This window comes from Pteronotus mesoamericanus, unplaced genomic scaffold, assembly GCF_021234165.1.
Source record: "Pteronotus mesoamericanus isolate MK-2021 breed Mesoamerican mustached bat unplaced genomic scaffold, CSHL_Meso_final contig_20, whole genome shotgun sequence".
In the NCBI taxonomy this organism is placed as follows: domain Eukaryota; kingdom Metazoa; phylum Chordata; class Mammalia; order Chiroptera; family Mormoopidae; genus Pteronotus; species Pteronotus mesoamericanus.
This window is the reverse complement of record NW_026555085.1, coordinates 3,474,729-3,490,911: the sequence shown is the minus strand read 5'-3', so window position 1 is coordinate 3,490,911 and position 16,183 is coordinate 3,474,729. Positions and strand designations below refer to the sequence as shown.

The following is a 16,183-nucleotide window of genomic DNA, read 5'->3' as shown; positions in this document are numbered from 1 at the left end:
TAGTCAGGAGGAAGAGGTCCCTCAGTCTGCATAGGGACTACCTGAGAAAGCATTGTCTTCCCATTTATATCCCAGGATCCCATGTAGGGCTTCCATATAAAGACAGGGGAAGGGATTGCTCCTTGACTTCTGGTTGACCTCATTAATAGACCTGAAAAGTCCCACAGGCATCATCTGTAGGCCTTGTAACCAGCTCCCCTTTACGCCTCTATGCTTGAGAACCTTGGCATTTGCTTTGGTTTTATCAGTGCATGATCGCTGTTCCTCATCTCCAGCTATATCCCATTCTTCAAGAAAACTGGATTTCCTGATCACTCCAAGATTTCATTAACTAGCTTGAAATTTTCTCTGGTCCCCTGCTTCTTTATCCTTGACTTTCTGAAGACTTAATAGTTTGACTTGGAAGTGTCACTGTCTCCATTTTTATTCCTGAGTTTTCTCTGATTCTTTTCTCTGCAGCCACAAGGCCTAGTCCAGGGCCTGTGGAGAGCTGGCAGCTGGTCTCAGCTGCTAGATTGAGGTGAGTAAGGAAGTCCCAGAATGTGGAAATACATTTTCTCATTTCCAGCCACTATTAAAAAGCCTTGGATGGGCCCTGGCTGGTGTGGCTCAGTGGACTGAGTGCTGACCTGCAAACCAAATGGTTGCCAGTTCAGTTCCCAGTCAGGGCACATGCCTTGGTTTGTGGGCCAGGTCCCAGTAGGAGGTGCACAAGAGGCAACCACACATTGATGTTTCTCTCTCTCTCTCTTCCTCCCTTCCCCTCTCTCTCAAAATAAATAGATTCTTTTTTAAAAAAATCTATTACCTTAAAAAAAAAAAAGGCTTGGATGGGATTGAGTTAGGTCCACCACACAGAAGATAAACTGATTTAAGACTTTATTTATATGGGCAGCCCCTTTCTCTGTTTTCTCCTGACACTGCCCTTCTACCAGAGAGGAGCCTGAAGGAAGAAGACAGAGAACCTGTCATAAATTCTTAAGTTCTTAAAGCCATGTCCAAGGTTCAATCTAAAAAATAAAACCATGCAAACTGCTAGATGAAAATAGAGAGGATGGCTGTAAAGAGGAAGATGAGCCAGAAGCAGGAATCAGCACTGGCCAGTGCACCCTCGTGTGACGACTGATGATAGACATGTGCCACTCATGGCTATAGAGCACTTTGTGCATTAGTGTGACTGAGGAACTGACCTTTTAATGTTAACTTATTTAAATTTAACTGGTTACTGGCTGGTGTGGTTCAATGGATTGAGTGCCAGGCTGTGAACCAGAGGTCGCCAGTTCGATTCCCTGGTCCCCGCTTGGGGCACATGCCTGGGTTGCAGGCCGGGTCCCCAGCAAGGGGAGCATGAGAGGCAACCACACATTGATGCTTCTTTCTCCCTCCCTTCCCTTCTCTCTAAAAATAAATAAAATATTTTTTAAAAAAGACTTTATTTATATGTTCAAAATCCCTTCCTAGCAGCACCCAGATTAAAATTTGATTAAATAACTGGAGAGGACATGCTAGCTACTAGCTAGCACAGTGATTCCAAGGGTCCCCAGGCCCCACACTCCCACCTTCAAAATGTGAGGTTGTTTCTTTTCTACAAGTGAGCCCTTTGCCATACCCTACATTCCAATTCACTGCCCGAGTTAGTGTAAATGAATCAGTGATGTCTTTTGGACTTGGCACCAGAGGTGTATTTGTGCCTCTGGAAGAGTGGCCTGAACAGAGGCTTAAGGGAAGACACCAGGTTTCAGCTGGTCAAGGGTGGAATGTAGTCATGTCTTGCTCTTTCTGAAGCACAGAGGGAACTTGGATGCCAGAAGCCTCTGTTTGCCTAGAGGGAAACTGAGGAAAGCCTCTTACCCTCTAGCATTTCCTCCCTTTTTTCTTAAGGTCTCCTCAACCTGATTCTTATAATCCCATCCTGTGCTTGACCAATGATTTCATGGCCACCCAACCACCTTTGGTGGAGGATTTAAAAGTAAAAAACACTGCATCCACTGATAGACCTTGAACAATCTAATGTTGTTCTTTTGGTTTGCACTAGGATGCGAAAGAAAATAATCCCCGCGCTTTCTGTCTGTCTGTGTGGCAGCCCAGATTGAATAGGGGACTACATCTGCACAAAAAAAACAAACAAACAAAAAAACGTAAAAGTAAAAAACAGCTACCTGGATGGGGGGAGGGGTATTAGGGGGAGGTAAAGGAGGAGATGGTGGGAATAAATGGTGATAGATGGAACTTGACTTGGGATGGTGAACACACAGTACAGGGTACAGATGATGAGTTGTAAAATGATGCATCTGAAATGTGTATGCTTTTATTAACCAGTGTCACCCAACAAATTAAATGAAAAGGAGAAAAAAAAACCAAACAAATGAACAAACAAAAATCTGCTTCCTCTGTATTCCTCAAGGACACAGAGTTCACACCAGGTACAAACCTGTAAGGGAAGGAGCTCCCTAATTTGTCAAAACTTGGAACACTCTACTCAAAGGTCTTCTTGGATGTACCAAACAGCAATTGCTCATCGTCAGAATCCACAAGACGGAACCTATGTCTGGTCATGACTATTCATTCGTGGTGCATTCCAATGGCCCAGTTCACCTCTTGGGCCTCCGGTCCAACTGTTTTTGGTGCAGAGACAGCTTCCTGTACACTTCACACCTCTTTTTTTGAGGCATATATTTCTCCTTCAGCTAAAACTCTGCCACCTTGACATGTAATTTGTAGCTTCTAAATTTCATCTTTATCTAAAAATGTTAGTGCAAGATCCACAGACTCCCTCTTCAAATGACAGCAAAGTCCATCTCCTTTAAGATTTCTTTGTAAAGCTTGACTTTAAATTCTTCTGGGAGAGGAGCAAACATAGCATCGCGTTGGTGGCTTTGGTGTGTCTCTGCAACCATTGTGTTGGTGCTGCTGCTGGTTTATCGTGTTCCCTCAGCTTCTGATCAAGGAAAGAAGGAGACTGTGTTCATGTAATATTATTGTAAAAGTTTAAAACTAGCTCACCTTTTGTTTTGATCTTCAATTCATTTTAAAGAAAATGAACTAAAAAAATAACCTAATGGCCCCTGTATGAAGTAGTCTTTTGAGAAGCATACTCAAGAAATTTTTTCAGTATTGGCTGAATTCAGACATACTTTAAAAGTAAGTCATGCACACAAGAATAAACTCAAAATGGACAAAAGACTTAAATGTAAGTCACAAAACCATTAAAATATAGGTGATATAATCTCAGATATCTCACATAGCAAATTTTTGCCAATATATCTCCTAGGGCAAGGGAAACAAAGGAAAAAATAAACAAATGGGACATCAAATTAAAAAGCTTCTGCACAGCTAAAAAAACCCATCATCAAAATAAAAAGGGAACACACTGTCTGGGAAAACACACTAATAATACATCTGATAAGGGTTTAACCTCCACAATATCAAAGAACTTACACAACTCAACACCAGGGAGACAAACAACCCAATTAAAAATGGGCAACCGACCTGGATAGACACTTCCTCAAGGAAGAAATATGAGGAGGTATCCAAAAAAATAACCCCAGAATTATCTTCTGGAGGGCGGGTCCCTTGTAGGATAGGTTTCTCCCGCTAGGTGAGTGTTCTAGGAATCTATCTCTATAAGGGTACCAGCTGGCTTTTTTTTTTTTTTTTTTTTTTTTTTTGAGAGGCTGCACTGGGCTTCAGTGGATTTTTTTTTTAACTTTTTCAATGCGTTTTCCCATTTCATGATGAGTGATTTACAAGTGCACCTGCCCACACCACACTGAGTGTTCAGCAGTTTTTGACCAAGAAAACGGCATCATTACCCATGCACCCCACCATTCCTATTCACTCTGACTCAAGCGACTTGCCACAGTGAGTTCTTTTTTTTTTTTTCCCCCAGATGAAAAAGGTCCTCAAAGGGAAACGTTTTGCTGATGTGGAAGAGGTGAAACAAAAAACGGCAGTAACACTAAAAGGAATCAAAATAGACAAGTTCAAAAACTTTTTTGATCCGTGGAAAAAAACATCTCAATAGGTGCATTGCATCACATGGAGAGTACTTTGAAGGGGACTGAAGTTTAAACTGACTGGTTTATATGTGTAAGAGTAAATACAATTTTTTATAAATAAATGCCCTTTTGGGGGGTCCCCTTGTATAGATGGCCCATAGACATATGAAAAAATGTTCAGCGTCACTAATCATCAGAGATGCAAATTAGAATCACAATGAGATATTACCTCTCACCTGTCAGAATGTTTACTATCAATACGTCAACAAACAACATGTGTTGGCGAGGATGTGGAGAAAAGGGAACCCTAGTGCTCTGTTGGTGGGAATGCAAACTGATGCAGCCATAGTAGAACACAGTAAAGTTTCCTCAAAAAAATTGAAAATGAGACCCCCTTTTGACCCAACAATTCCACTTTTGGGAATATATCCTAAGAATCCCAGAACATCAATACAAAAGAATATATGCACCCCTGTGTTCACAATAGCCAAGATTGGAAACAGCCTAAGTGCCCATCAGTAGATGAGTGGTTTAGAAAAGCTGTGGTACATTTACAAAGTGGAATACTATGCAGAAGTAAATAAGAAGGAACTGTTGCCCTGGCCAGTGTGACTCAGTTGGTCAGAGCATTGTCCTTGTAGCTGAACAGTTGTGGGTTTGACTCCTGGCCAAGGCACATGCCTGGATTCTGGATTGTTGATTTGTTCCCTGGTCCTGATGAATATGGGAGGCAGCCAGCCAATCAATGCTTCTCTCTTGCATCAATGTTTTTCTCTCTCCTTCTTTCTCTCTCTAAGCAATGAAAAAATGTTCTTGGGTGAGGATTAGGAAAAAACAAGAAGAAGGCACTCTTACCTTTCTTGACAATGTGGATGGACCTGGAGGCTATTACGCTAAGTGAGATAAGCCAGTCAGTGAAAGACAAATACCAGATGATCTCACCTATATGTGGAATCCAATAAACAAAATAAACTAACTAACAAAATAGAAACAAAGGCATAGATACATGGAACAGACTGACAGCTGTGGGAGTGGGTGTCACTGGATAAAAGAAGGTAAAGGGGTTAGGCAAAGAACACGAATGCATGACTCATAGATATGGACAATGGTGTGGGGATTGAATGAGGCGGGGGATGAGTGGAGGGGGTAGCAGGGAGAGGGTGGGGACAACTGTAATAGCATAAATAATAAAATACTGTAAAATAAATAAATAAATTCTTTTGAGGATCTTTCAAGAGAATTGCAAAATTTGAATATAAGGTATATAAATTAATCCACTATTATTTCTGGAGGCAAATCAGACATATAATACATTTGTATTTCTGTCTTTTTCAACATGAAACCATCTTAATTCCACCTTTCTTTTATCTCCTCTCTTTTTGAGATCAGTGGGTTTGGGGTTTTTCTCTGCATCCCCAGCATTGATGTCTTATACATTTGCAGTCGAGCTAAACAGTCCATCCTTAGAGAAGCTGTAATCGACCTGATGTGTAGCAAAAAACTGTCCATGATCTTAAGGAACCAAGCCTTCTTGTCCAGATCCAACTTGTAGGGGGTGTCAGCTGGCTGCTGCCTGAAAGAATTCATTTTCCGCAGGGATCTTGTTTGCTGACCTTGGTGTTTTCATGTAATTCTTGCATTTGCAGCTGCTTATTGAACTGGACATTGCCATCCAGGTAGTTACCACTTTGTTTCCTACCTGGCACAGGGCCAGGGGCCAGGCAAGCAAAGAGGTTGTTCCGCCAGGCCTGTGTGTCACCACCAAGTGTATCTGAGGTCACTGCTCCAATTGTTTTAAACATTTAACACTCTAATTATTGAATCATCAGAGCAACCCTGTGTGGTAGGTACTATTATCTACATTTTACAGAAGAGAACACTGAGGCTTCCTGAGCCCTTGCCCAAGGTTAGAGACAGGTTGCACATTACAAGGCTCGGGTTTGAAACCAGGAAGAACTGCTCTAGAGGCCACATCCTTAACCACCACTTTTTACAGCTTCCAAGAGTCTGACTGGATGGGTTCCAGCATGTCTCCCTTCCTGTTTGTATCATTCAGTGGTGAAAATGTAAACTATGCAGTCCACCCACTCTATGGCATTGCTGTACTTTGTGGCTGTGACCAAGCCCTCTACTTGTCCCCTACCTAAACTACTCTTATGTTCTCAAGTAAACAGCAGATATCATATCCTTAACTTCCCCCAAGGAGCCTCCCTCCACTTACTGGCTTTAACTGAAATTTAAGTCTCCCTTGAGGGCAAGGCCTCCTCTGCAGGCTTCTGAAATGAGAACTGTTTATTTTCTTATAGGTGAGGCTGCTTCTCTTGCTCCAGATGGTTGCCTCCAAGCCCTGGCTGGTGTGGCTCAGTGGATTGAGCGCCAGCCTGCAAACCAGATGGTTGCCTCCAGACTGCTCCACCTCCAACCCCCACTTCCTAGTTTAAAATAACCTTCTGCCTTTGAGGCTCAGCCACTGGGCTAACTGCCCCTGTCCCTCCCTCCCCTTTGGTACTGTCTGCCACCTGCCCGACCTCTCCATCACACAGACACCTGGAAGACTGTCTCTTCCCATCTCATTGTCCACATGGAGGACCCGTTCCCCACCTGACCTCTCAACAACTTGGTTACCTCATCCCCTGGATATTTTGTACTTCAAACCAGCCATCCCATTCGCTCTGTCACCTTGTCATCTGCAGCAGCCCTTCCCCAAGGATCACTCATTCCAGCAGCCTGCCTTAGCCCCCATCTCCTAACCGTCCATCCATCGGTCTGTCTACTCCTCTCACAACCATTTTCAGTCTCCTGGGAACTCCAGATCAATGCTGTGTCCTTTCATCCAACCCGGCAGCCCCACCTTATCCTGCTTCAACTGTGCGGCCCTTCATGTCAACAACTCTCTTGATATTGCCCCAAATTCCTGGCTCCTCTCTATTTTCATCTCTTGCACCTATCTGACAAAACCTCAGTCCCAGATGAGCCCAGTGCTTTGTTTTCTTCAGGACTTTATTCCGAGAGCTCACAAGTGGAGGATGTCACACAACCAGGACATGGCTACTACTTCTCATATATGGTCATCAACCCCTCATTGCTTGGTGACCCAACTACATCATGCTGGTCATGGGCTCCTTTAAGCTCCCTGACCCTGGAACCTATGAGGTCCTTTCTCTGTCTCTCACCTCACTGTCAGTTGATGACCTCACTCTTACGTCACAGAGGAAACTGAAGCTATCAGAGGCGAGCTCCCTCAATCACCTGTGACCAAATCAACACTGTACCTTGCTCCCCTCTCCTTCTTATGTTAGAGTAGACCGATTGTTCTCCAACTTTGTGTGCCTCAGAATTGCCTGGAGGGTGTGTAAAAACACGTTTCTGATTCAATAGATCACAGTGGGAGGAGAGGGGAGAATTTGTATTTGTGACTAATTCCCAGGTTATGCTTGATGTTGCTGGCTTGGGGATCCCACTTTGAGAACCGCTGGAATAGAGGAGCTGCCCTCCTCCTGCCCAAGACTAGTCTTTGTTTTCTGTACCCCATTTCCCCAATTACTCATTTCTCCTCCCGAATCTATAACCTCTCCCTCTCAAAACGAAACAAAACCAAACCCAAAACTTCCCTTCCTCCACCTCAATCTCCCTCTCACTGCTCCCTGTACCTGTCAGGTGCCTCATCCAGCCTTCCTCTCACATACATAGTGCATGTTCCTTGAAGGGATCCTTTGAAAAGACATACATACATATTAGTGCAGCCACTCTGGAGGGCAGAATGGAGTTACCTCAAAATATTAAAGGTGAAATTGCCTTATGACCTAGCAATTCTACTTCTGGGAATATATCTGAAGAAACGTGAAACATTAATTTGAAAGAATATATTCACCCCTATGTTCCTTGCAGTGTTATTAACAAGAGCCAAGATTTGGAAGCAGCCCAAGTGCCCATCAGCAGACGAGTGGGTGAAGAAGCTGTGGTACATTTACACAATGGAATATTCCTTGCTGTAAAAAAAGAAGGAAATCTGCCCTGGCTGATGTGACTCAGTGGATTGAGTGCCAGACTGTGAACCAAAGGGTCACTGGTTCAATTCCCAGTCAGGCACATGCCTGGAGTGTGGGCCAAATCCCCAGAATGGGGCACACAAGAGGCAACTACACATTGATGTTTCTCTCTTTCTCCCTCCCTCCCACCCTTCAAAAAACAAATACATAATATGTTTTTCAAAAATTTAAAAAAGAAAGAAACCTTACCTTTGCGATAGCATGGATGACCTAGAAAGCATTATCCTAAGTGAAATAAGGCAGTCAGAAAAAGACAGATACATATAATTTTCCTACTATGTGGAATCTAATGAACAAAATAAACTAACAAACAAAAGAGAAACAGACTTATAAATAGAGAACAGACTGACAGCTTTCAGAAGGGAGGGGTGTTACAAGGCTGGGTGTAAAAGGTGAAGGGATTAAGCAAAAAAAAAAACCCCAAAACCCAAAAACCCTCATAGACATAAACAACAGTATGGTGATTACCAGAGGGAATGGGTAAAAGGGGATAAATGGTGATGGAAGGAGACTGGACACAATACAATGTACAGATGATATATTATGGAATCATACACCTGAAATCTATATAATTTTATTAACCAATGTCAACCTAATGAATTCAATAAAAACTTTTTTAAAAGATATAAAAGATACTTTTGTGTTAATTGGGGAGAAAGTGAGTATATTCTGTGTGTGGATAATATTTGGGACAAGTTGTTATTTTCTTGTGGTCAGGGCATTGTGGTCATGTAGGAGGAAGCCCGTGCTTTTAGAGGAGGATATATGTTGAAGTATTAAAATGTGAAGCATGACAATTTCCTAAATTTCAAGAACTATATGTAAATATGTATTTGTATGTATGTATAAATGATAATTGTTAAATCCAAGTAAAGTGGTGGATATACAAATGATAATTGTACTATAGCTTCAACTTTTCTGTACTTTTGAAACTTTTTATAATAAAAAGTTGGGAGCCCTGGGCAGGATGGCTCAGTTGGTTGGAGTGTCATAGTGTAACCAAAGGGCCACTGATTCGATTCCCAGTCAGGGCACATGCCCAGGTTTTGGGCTTGATCCCCAGTTGGGGCGTGTGCAGGAGGCAGCCTATTGGTGTTTCTCTCTTACATCAATGTTTCTCTCTCTCCCTTCCTCTCTCTCAGGAACGAGAATAAAATAAACCTTAAAAAAAAAAAAGTTGGGAAAAAATCCTTTGTTCCCTCACTCCCACTCCCTCCTCAACTCTTTCAGGCTGGGTCCATCCCTACCATGTTTTGCAATGAGCTCCATGTCATTAAATCCATTTTTTAAATAAGTTTTCCTCTACTTGAACTCCCACCAGTATTTAACGTTGTTGACAAATTTTTTTCTTGAGACCCTGTCTTTTCCTTGCTTCCAGCACTGAGCACGCTTCTGGTTTTCTTCCTTGCTTCTCTGTTGGCTCATCCTACTCTATCCGTACATACTAGAGTTCCTCTTCTCATGCTACACAGTCCCTCTAAGGGATCACATCTCACCCATGCCTTCAGTTTCTACCAGCTGGTCTCTCTGAAATTCATATCTTTCCTCTGATCCCCAGACCTGTGTATCTGACCCTACCTGGCATCCCTATTTGAATGTCTCAAAGGCACCACCAACCTATTCTGTTCAAAACTGAATCATGTTTTTTTCCTCACAATCAGTATCATCTTCAGACCCGGACCACAAGGTTCCTGCCCTGGCCCATATACTTTATGGGGCTTCACCTAGCACATGCTACATTTATTAAATGATACCTGGGCACCTCTGTCACTTGGTCCTCAGTGCTGGTACAATACAACCTGAAACCCTGAACATCTGTTCTGGTCATTGACACTGTTCTGGCCCCAGAGAAATACCTCTGCAATCTCTTGCCCCATAATCTGGAAACAGAAGATGTCTACAGCTGGGTGCTGTGAAAGCTGAGGTCCTGCATCTGCCAGGTTCCATGGCCCATACACCTTTGGAGTGCGCAGAGGATTTAAACAGTGGAAGCACTTAAGTAAAAGAAAATACAACTTAGTTAATGGACTTTGTCAAATATTACCTCTCAGATAGCATGATAAAGTATCATTTCCCAGTAGTATTGAGTGTCCATTTTTCTTGTTTTTCTTTGTGTTCTAGGGACATCCATTTATCTTGCGTTGTGTATTCGCCCTGCAGCCCTCCTGGAGTGCTGGCCTTTAACCTGCCAACGCTCCCAACAGCTACCACCACCCTTCAGAATGGCCAACAGGGGACCTGCCCAAGACCTGAGCTGGGAAGTGGAGCATAAGATTGAGAAACAGTATGATGCAGACCTGGAGCAGATCCTGATCCAATGGATCATCACCCAGTGCGGCAAAGACGTGGGCCAGCCCCAGCCTGGGTGTGAGAACTTCCAGAACTGGCTCAAGGATGGCACGGTGCTGTGTGAGCTCATCAATGGGGTGAGGGGCAGGCCCCAGTGAAGAAGATACAGGCCTCCAGCATGGTCTTCAAGCAGATGGGGCAGATCTCTCAGTTTCTGCAAGCAGCCAAGCGCTACAGCATCAATAGCACCGAAATCTTCCAGACTCTGGATCTCTGGGGAGGAAAGAATATGGCCTGTGTGCAGTGAATGCTGATGAGCCTGGGTGGGCTGGCAGTAGCCTGAGAGGATGGGCTTTTCTCTGGGGATCTCAACCGGTTCCCTAAGAAGTCCAAGGAGTACCCTCGGAGCTTCTCGGACAACCAGCTGCAAGAAGCAAGAACGTGATTGGGTTACAGATGAGCACCAACCGAGTGGCCTCTCAGGCAGGCATGACTGGCTATGCAATGCCACACCAGATACTTTAATCTGCCCCTAGCCTTGCTCCTGCCCTCCCTTGGATGGTGTGTGTATATGTATATGTGTGTGTGTGTATACACACACACACACACACATTTAATATAACACACACACACACACACATTTTTAGCAGTGATGTTCCCTAAGAGCCCCCTGGAACTCTCAAGCTCCTCTCTGCCAGGGTGGGGGCCTGGCCTGTTGTATCTCCTCCAACACTGCCCAATGGTGGCCTCTGCCCCTGTGCTTACTAATGCATTCCCTTCTCTGAGCCCACAAAAACTGGACCAATGGGCTCCTTTTTTTCCTGGGACCAAAATTTAGGGCCTCTTTCTCTCCCTTCGTACCTCTTCTCCCATGACCTCTGTGCCCTCAATCCATTCCTTGGCTGGGGATCAGCCATGCTGCCGTCGGGCCTTCCACAAATATGCCTTGCCCGCAGCTGTGGCTGCAGGGACTTAATTAATAGGGAGGGGTCCGTGGCAGCTGCCGCCCCTGCCACAGCTGGACTGAGCTCACTGCACATGGGAGGCAGCCTGCCCTGGCACAGGCCCTCTTGGCTTCTCATTTTGCATTCCCCTCACTGTGGCTAAGGGGTGGGGTGGGGTGGGGTGGGGTGGGGTGAGGGGAGAGGGAAGGAGGGCTGCCCGCTTGGGCTGGGGCTTGAAGAATCCGAGTTTGCTGATTTAAATAAAGAATCTTTTTTCTTGTGAAAAAAATGTATGTTGTGTTGAAGTCATAATAGTTGCAAATGACAGTTGAGGAACATTTTGCAATATTAAATAGTTCTTACTATTGTTAAATTTGTATGCATGTAGGTCTAGATATAAAGTTTGTAAAGTACGATATTGACTTTCTATATTGGTAAGTGGATGGACATTGAATATTAGATTATGAATAATTCAATTTCTATAAAACTATTTTATAAAACATTTTAAAATTTAGCCCTGGCTGGTGTGGTTCAGTGGGTTGAGCGCTGGCCTTCAAACCAAAGGGTCGCAGATTCGATTCCCAGTGTAGGGCACATGCCTGGGTTGCAGGTCAGGTCCCCAGCAAGGGGTGCACAAAATGCAACCACACATTGATGTTTCTCTCAGTTTCTTCCTCTCCCTAAAAATAAATAAAATCTTAAATTTTTTTAAAGTTAGCAGAATACCCAGCTTTGTTTAACTTCGATTAATTTTAAATATAAATATTAATTATAGTTGTATTTTGCTTTTTCAACAGACGATTTTGAATGCTTTAGAAGAAAATAACTTCAGGAAACATATTTAAATAATTTTATTTTTTTACATGTACATGTACCTATTTTGGTGGAACTACATTTAAATTTTATAAACTTTGGCTACAGTTATGTTTTATTTTTAATCCTTGATGAGAATCAGTGCACATTAAGATTATGATAGAAACAGAAACTATGAAGGGGAATTCAATGAAATGAAGCTGCAAATAAAAAAATAGAATATTTTCAAGGAAGTTATCTACTTAAATTTTTAAAAACTGGGAAAGGAATACATATCAGAGTCCCTTATATCTTCATTGTTTTGATCAGTAATTAAATCGATGAAGAATATGAAATTTATGGATTTTATCTGACCTGTTCAAGTTGTATAATATAAATTTCTGCTGATTTTAGCAAATCTAAACCCAAACATGCAGAATAAATCCCCGTCACCTCATATTCTTTATTTGCACTCTTGTCCTGGGCCCCTCAAATGTCAGGGTTCTCTCTCTTCCCCTCAGAAGACTGGCCCCCCAGGAACCCAGCCGTGACGTTTGCAGGGGTAGCAGCCTCCAGCCTCAGTAAGCGCCACTGAGGACATGCGGCTGAGGAAGCCTTCAGGTGATTCCAGCTCCCAAGCCATCGAGTCACTTCCAACTCAGTCTGCAGACACTGAGGAGCAGAGACCAGAGGTCCCAGCTGTGCCCTGCCCAAATACCTGCCCCTCAGAGCCTGTGGGAGTTAAAGCATGCTTATTGGTACTGTAAGCCACTAAGGTTTGGGGCAGTGTGTCATACACAATGGGTAAGTAATGCACCTCCTCATCAGCAGTCCCTCCCACTGCACCTGCTCTCACTCAGGTAACCTCAGCTGGACCTTCTCATTGCCAAATCGAATGGGCATTTTCATCTTCATTTGGTTTTCTTCTCTGGAGCATTTGACCCTACTGACTACCCTTTGAAGTTCTTTGTTGGTTTTTGTTAAAGCACTCTTTCCTCTCATTCCTCTTGACTGCCTCTGTAGCCAATCTTTCTGAGGCCACTTTCCAAGGCTTACTTGCTGCAGGCTCCCTTCTCTCCTCACGTGCACACTTTTCTTGGGTACTCTCATACCCATCGTTATGCTGGTGACTCCTAAATGTGTATTTCTAGCCCAGATTTCTCTCTCGACCTCCGCTGCCAGACATCTCTCTCGTGAATCTCTCCATCTCAATGTCCCCAGCTGCTTAAAAATGGATGTTTCAATTTAAATTTACCAAGCAAGCCTTGAATATTCCCGAATTCAAATTCACCTCTTCTCCCAAACCTGCTCCTCTACTGTTGTTCCTGGTTTCAGTAGATAGAATCACTAACCACTCAGCCGCCCACACTAGCAACCTGGAAGGCCCCCGCAGGTCACACCCCTGCTCTTTCCCTAGGGCCCATGCTGCTGTGTTTCAATTTTACTTACCAGCTCATCACCACACCTGAATCCCCCCTGTCTACCGCCTCTGGCCTTCTCTTCAGCCCTTGGTACCGTATGCCCATCTGCTTTCAAAGAGGTGAATCACAGCGCCCCCTAGAGTTTCCAGCCACTGCTCAGGACTTCTGTCGGTTCTTGGCTTAAGCCTCCCATGTTTCTTTCCAGCTCCTAACTCTTGGCCATATGACCCCAACCTAAGTCTTCTCTGGACCGTTGGACTCAGGGTTTGAACCTTCTTTTCTCTGCCAGGTTGCGACATGGCGTTCAGTGCTCATTGTGTCTCAAAGAGAACCTTTATCCTGGTTCTTCTCCGAACCTAACTCACAGTGTCAGCCAGTTGGCCAGCCACAAGGTGGTCCATGCAAGTCCCCATAAGGGGGAGTGTAGCACTGGTCAGGTGCCCCCACCTAGACCTTCACAAATGTCTCCTTACTTGCCTCTGCTTCTAGTTTTGTCAAGCTGCCAGAGGGGTGTTTCCAAAGTGAAAATTGGAACATCTCACTCCCCTGCTTGTTCCTTAGTGGCTGCCTCTCCCCTTCAGGTACAATACTCACCTGTTCACCTGGTACACAGTCCCTCAGGATCTGACTCAATGTACGAAGCTGTAGTGTCTGCAATATAGTGGAAAGAGCGCAGGCTTTACAGAGCAGCTTCAAATCTCAGCTCTGCCATTTGTTGGCTGTGTGATCTTTGGCAAGTAACCTAAACTTTCTGGACCACAACTTTCTCATGTATAAAATGAGACAGCAATGTTGTGAGGATTAGTGATTTCTATGATTTTGTGAAGCATCTATCACAGTGCCTGGCACATGGTAAGTACTCAAGAAAGGTTAGAATATTATCTCCCATCCCTCCCATCTTGGTGCTTTAAGCCACAAATGGCAAAACTGATTTACTTGGGGATCCTAGATTGCATTATACTTTTCATTATCCATCCTATGTACATGTTTTCCCTTCCATCTGGAAAGTTAATTACTCACCATCCACTCCCTCCTACACACACACACACACACACACACACAACCACACAAAAGGCAATATATGTCTTTTCCAAGAATTAGCTCAAAGCTCAAAACCTGACCCTTCTCGGTAAAATAAGGCCTCTTTGTTTCTAATGCTGCTTGTTTTGATTACCTATTGCTGCTCAACAAGGCACCCTAGCATTGGTATCTTGAAACAGAAGTTTACTACCCAATTTTGTCAGGTTGACTTGACAGGTCTTCATTTACTATTGTCTGGGGCTCTGGCATGGTTGGATGTTCTAAAGTGGCTTCACTCACTTGGCAAGCAGTTGATATTGGCTGCCGGCCTCAGTTCTGCTTTGTGTGGGTCTTTCCCTCTGGTGGCTTGAGCTTCCTCGCAGCATGGTGGTTGGGTTTCAAGGTGGCAAAAGTGGAAGCTGTAGATCTCATAAGACCCATCCTCAGAAGTTGCACAGTCAGTCCTGCCACATTTTGTTCAAAACAGGTTAGGGCCAGCCCAGAACAAGGGAAGAGGAGATAAACTGTACATCTTGGTGGGAGGAGTGACCAAGAACTTGCTGTCATCTTCAATCCACCACACTGCCACTGCTATTACTCACCATTGTTATAGCTCTACTTACACAGCATTGTCAAGATCTGCTCTTGCATCTGTCTCTGTGCCAGCCCCCACCTTAGGGCTCGAAAGCTGGCAACTCACTCAAGTATTTAATTGGTTCACAGTGTGCTTTATTATTCTTTTGAATTCATTGCAACACAAAAATGGAGAGATTTTACAGAAAAATGGGATTTATAGTTTCTGCTGAATTTTTTTTTTCTTTAAGTGTGGCAATACTAGCTCTGAATTCCTGCATGGCAACACCAGGCCACGAGCTGCGGCCCCTCCAGATGGGGAGGGTGCCCTGTCTGTTACCACTTTCCATTGGTACTGTGCACATTGCCTTCCTGGACCTTACAAGAATGTGAGTTTTCAACCCTTGATTCTTGTCCTTGAAGGCAAAGTCTGGGGCTTCTCAGACACTGGGCACTTTCATTGCCAAATGAGGTTCTTAGGAGATTTTAAAAGTTGAGATTTAAAAAGAATTTATATGCAACTGGAAGTGATACCTAGCAACAATAGCAATCTTCTAGAGTAATTACTGTAAACTAGGCAGTACTGCTCTAAGCACTTTGAGTTATTCAACTCTTACAGTGATGCTATGAGATAAGGCACTTCTAATATGTGCATTTTATAGATGAGGAAATTGATGCATATAGCAGTTAAGTAAACTTACCTAAGATTAGTGTGCGTGAATAGGAGAGTGAGATTTCAGAGAGAAGGCAATAGGTAGGGATGTCAGATCTCTCTGCCTACAAAGCCACCACCATTGTAGTCATGTAGAGAGATTAATGATGAACCTTCACTGAGCACTTTCGGTTCACTAGCTCATTTAATCACTGCAACAACCTTATTGAGCAACTCCTCACTTTTGCATCACCTCTTTTTTTTTTTTTTAGATTTTATTTTTATTTCTTTTTAGAGAGAGGAGAAAGGAGGGAGAGGAACATCAATGTGTAAGAGAAACATAATTCGGGCTGCCTCTCACATGCCCCTAACAGGGAACCTGCCCTGAAACCCAGTTATGTGCCCTGACCAGGTATCCAACTGGCAAATTTGGGGTTTGCAGGAG

General features: G+C 43.7%; 1 non-coding gene and 1 pseudogene across 1 annotated transcript; both read left to right on the top strand.

Annotated features, from left to right (window-relative positions):
* The first annotated feature begins 1,979 nt into the window (after positions 1 to 1,979).
* Positions 1,980 to 2,109, top strand: LOC129068018 (small nucleolar RNA SNORA31). The gene has a single exon (XR_008528836.1). It is a non-coding gene; the product is annotated as a small nucleolar RNA SNORA31 (small nucleolar RNA).
* An 8,151-nt stretch (positions 2,110 to 10,260) lies between these two features.
* LOC129067379 (transgelin-2-like) lies at positions 10,261 to 10,861 on the top strand (annotated as a pseudogene).
* The last annotated feature ends 5,322 nt before the right edge of the window (positions 10,862 to 16,183 follow it).